General features: G+C 37.9%; 1 pseudogene; it reads right to left on the bottom strand.

Annotated features, from left to right (window-relative positions):
* Window positions 1-3471: 3471 nt before the first annotated feature.
* Window positions 3472-4101, bottom strand: LOC128105191 (ATP synthase subunit O, mitochondrial-like; annotated as a pseudogene).
* Window positions 4102-4785: the final 684 nt, after the last annotated feature.

The raw sequence follows: 4785 nt of genomic DNA, 5'->3' as shown, positions 1-4785 counted from the left end.
GGGAGAGTCCCAAAAGCAGATTCGGGCCTTCACATGAGTGAGACCACAAATAAACACTCATCACTGTACACATTTGTTTCCACACATATGCAAACATGCATGCATGACACACACACACACACACACACACACACACACACACACACACACACACACACACATACACAAAGACATAGAAATATATAAACATAAAATTAAAACATGTAACTAATTACACAACGTTGAATCCAAGATCAAAATGTAAGCTTAAGGCACCCTTGTTTATCAGAGTGCCTAGTAAAACTCCCTTCATTTCCTTGAAGTCAAGATCATTCATTTGGTTGCCTATATAAGCCTTCAAATTGGTACATTGATGGAAATGGTTGAGTGACATCAAAGATACTGATAAATAATGTAACAATGCAATATTAAGCTTTGTATACAGATAAAATGTTGCATGCAAGAGGACATCAAGTTGAGTTCCATTAACTTACAAACATCAGAATTCACTTTCTGAATATTGATGTTTGGGAGAGTATGGTCATGCACAGGAACACAAGGCAGGACAGCTTTAGTCCATTCTCAGTCCAAAGCAACTGTCATTATTAGGAACTGTCTTTGCGGTTGTTTCACTCAATGACAATATGTTTTGACTAAGTGTTCAGTATTAGGGCTAATTAAGCATATTTAAGCATATCAAGAGCTTTCAGTTCGAACAGGAGTTATTTTAGTGATTTAAAGAAACCCCACTGTGAGAAGATACAGCTCTTTCCTCCTGTTTTAAACAGGGTCTTATTAAATCCTCTTAGCTAAAGTCCTGAGAAAACTGTGTGAGCAATATAATAAGAACATTTTGCTACCATTTCACTAGGAGATTAATAGGTTCTCTGTGGGTGCTCGAGTCTTCAAATGTATTGCATTTTTATACAGAAAATGGATCATAGTCATTGTTTTCCTCTTAAGGATAAAGCAGACAAAAATAGGGCAAAAATTGACACATACTGTTTAATACTGTCTAAATGGAACAATTCCTTAGAGAAGCAATTGATAATCACTGAAACATATTGTTGAAAGTTTTGTCTATAGAGGGAGCAAACACCTGACCTGCAGACTGACTCTGGTCCTCAGACCCATCTCCCCAGCTTCCAAAGTATTATGTTGTGTTGACAACTGGCATGCTAAACTTAAGATCCTATGCATCTATCACACAGTCTGGCAACTCTGTCCCACTGGATCTGCACAGTACCTCTCTCCTGTAAACTGGACATGCTCTCCCCAGTACACATTGTTTACCTCGACTTACCATTGCTTGATTCCCTGTCAGTCTCTTGCCTGACCTCAGAGTCAACTGTATTTCCAATGACTGTTGAAGTTATTTCTCTCAAGTATTCATGATATAATCCATTTTTACTTCTGAAGTTTCAAAACTTAATGAATTCCCTGTCGTCAGTCCTGACTAAATACAGAAAACAAATTAGTAATGCATGCAAAAGTTTTCTATCTCAAAACAGTCATCGAAGAAGAAAATAGGCAGCTTGAAGCCAACAGCTCCATGCAAGCTAAAATCTCGGGAAACACACAGCTTTGAAATATTCATCTTAAGAACACTCAGTGTGCTCTGAGAACAGCACATGGTTTAGAAAATATTTTAGCCATTCTTGCCCTCATGAGAAGAGCTGCATGCAAATTAATATATAGCAAAATCAAGGAATTCCTCAAGGTCAGATTTCTTTAAGTTTTACAGCACTGTCTAGATATAATTAGATAATTTTCTCTAAAGAAAAAAAAAAGATACTTTCAATAAATAATTGTTTCCAGGAACAATAATAGCCCCGTGATAGGAAAAAACAAATCACTATCATATTTGAGTTCCAGAAATCCAGAGAAACTGTGTTCTTACTACGGTACCAAAGCCACTGTGTAAAGATGTGGGAGAGAAGTAGTGTATCTACACTTTCTATACCTACTATAGGTATATGATGTTAGCACGCCATCCTCTAAGACACCAAGTCAAGAAAGGAATACTCATTGCTGCTAACAGAACTTCAGATGAGGGAAACTTTCTTTCTCTGAGCTTTATAGAAGAAATCATGCTGGTGAAATTAATTTCAAAATTATAATCAAATAAATAATTTCAGTTTAAAAGAATAAAAAAAGTCATAAGCTAATATTGTTAGTAATGTTTTTAGGTTGGCAGTTGTCTTAGTTTCATTTCCTGTGGCTATTATAGAACGCCCTGGTAAAAGCAACTTAAGTAAGAAAGGCATTGATCAGCTTACATTCCAGGTTAGAGTCTATTGTGGAAATTTATGCGTGAACTTGAAGAACTTAGTCACTTCCTCGATCAAGAGCAGAGAGCAAGGGAATGCATGCACACTTACTGTTCAACATTTAGACAGTCTGGGACCCAAACCCCAAGAAGGGTGCTACCTACAGTGACCTGGGCCTTCCCAAATTAATTAACATTGTTAAGAAAATCACCTTGGTTATACTCAGAAGCCAATTTGATCTAGCCAATGGTTAGTGAGACTTTCTTCCTCTATGATCTATGTTGTGTCAAAATGACAATTAACTAGCCATCACTGCAACAAAATAATGGACTTGATCTCAGTATCTTCATATGTGTGTTTCATTATCCTTTCCTCACTGGTTCCCTTCTCCCACTGCCTTCTCATACCTCTTCCCTTTCATATCTGGTGCCCTTCTTGACTTCCAGTCAGTTCACATTACTTTTCTTATTACATGCAGTCTTTTACTCTAATTCCTAATCATTTTTAATTTTATAGTTTTTGAACAGAGTTGTGCTATGGTTTATTAAAAGATATTTTAATATAGATTTTAAGCATAAGAGTTAAGAAAAAGAGAGGTGCTGTATATATAAGCTTTTCAAAAGGGGTTACATGTTATTGTCACAGTGGTGTCTATATATAAGATATCAGATGTTTACGTAATTTCTTTGTTTGATAATTTTTTGTGCATGTGTATGTATTTTAATGTGTGCAGGTACACTTGTTTGTGCGTGTGTTCATGCCTGTGTGCACTCATGCTTATGAAGTCCAAGCCACAATCCCAGTTGCCATCCCTCAGGCACCCTGTTCTCTTTAACTGACTAAAATTTTTCTTTCAAAATTTCATATACATATGTAATACATTCTAATTTCTCTCAATCTCCACTCTATCTTTTCTCCTTCCCACTCCTGACAACACCCCTCTTACTCTCAAGACTTTTCCCACATTCTTTATTTGTTTGTTTTGTGATTCACTGTGTTTAACCAGAGATGCCTGTGTGACCACGGGTTTAGATCAATCTTCTAGATCCTCATGAGCTTATCAGTGGGTAAAAACACAGAGGACAATTACTGTCCCTCTCCCACAACCCATCCATATCTCCCTCATAACTTACTTTTAAATTTTATTTATTTATTTATGTCTATTCAGGAAGCATTTTGTTGTTGCTCCAAGTATGAGAACTTTCACAGGTGATGGAGCTTTTCAGAGCATCTCCCACACGGCCTGGCTGAGCTTCTGAATCTTAGTCTTTACAGGTATATTATGTATGTCTCCCCAATTCGAGCAACCATCCTATCCACAATCGACAGGTCAATCTGAACCTCCAATTTCAATACTTGGCTTGGACTCACAAAGCTCTTCAGTGCTGTCTTTAACCTAGAGAGAGTGGCTTCATCTACAGGAGATGTTGTGGTCACCATACAAGGCACTTTTCCATGGTAGACACTCATGATGGCTGGAAAGGCAGAGATGACTCCCTGGGTGTTGCTTAGGTAACCGTTTTCAGCAAGTAAATTTGTTAGGTTGGCTGTCAGGGGAGAAAACCTTTCCTTTGTCATGATGCCCTTTGGGCCTTGCATTTTGATGGAGCACTTAATGTGGGGATTCAGAACAGCAGAAAATATCTTGGGATCTTTCAGGAGTTGTCCCAGCAGCAGCGACTCCTTTTCCACTTGAGCTAGCTTATTCTGTTCAGATGCAGGAGAATAAAGGGCGACCTTTGATGTCATATATCTGCTCAGGGGGCCTCACTAGCTTGGCAAAGGGCCTGACCACAGATGTACTGAAGCTCCACACCTGTTTGGACAGACTGGATGCTGCTGGGGTGACCATCTATTCCTAAATTATATTTTTAATTGACTGACAAGTAGTAGGTTTTCATGTAACTATCTTCTGAATTTCCTATTTTTTTAATTTCATAATTTTAAAAGATCAAAACATGATTGTTAGTCTATAGCAGTAATAAGTAATAACAACTACAAGGTCTATGAAATAAGTTTAACAAAATCAAAATGTCTGTTCACTATTTACCATTGATGTAAGTGTAAGCATTGCAGCCTGGGTGGAAAGGGATCCAGATTTTTCAGATCTGTAACTTTACCCTATGTGCTTACAGATCTTGAGGTAAGCTTTATACATTAGCAAAAGAGTCTTAGAGAGTTAGAACAAAACCAAAAGCATATGAGATGAGCAGCAATAGTCCCCGTGGGGAATAGTCAGTCCCTTTATCTTGTTTTGCTCTCCTTTCTGTCACATAGCAGCAGCAGGGGAATCCCCTGATATGGACAGAAATTTTAGAGGAAACCTTTTAAACAAGCATGCTTGGGTCTAGAGGAGGGGGAGCTATATCTCAACTCCGGAGCCAGCTTTTAATTGAAGTAAGACAGCATTAAACAAAGGTCTAATCCCTTTCATACCTAAAAGACACCTGAATCCCTGTGAAACTGAATCCAGTAATCTAAGAAGAAGGAAGACTTAGAGATAGGAGATTTTTGAGCCCTAGACACAGACAGAGGA

Source organism: Peromyscus californicus, unplaced genomic scaffold, assembly GCF_007827085.1.
Source record: "Peromyscus californicus insignis strain IS unplaced genomic scaffold, ASM782708v3 Scaffold_9__1_contigs__length_137607984, whole genome shotgun sequence".
In the NCBI taxonomy this organism is placed as follows: Eukaryota; Metazoa; Chordata; class Mammalia; order Rodentia; family Cricetidae; genus Peromyscus; species Peromyscus californicus.
The sequence above is the reverse complement of the archived record's forward strand: the minus strand, read 5'-3'. Positions and strand labels throughout refer to the sequence as shown.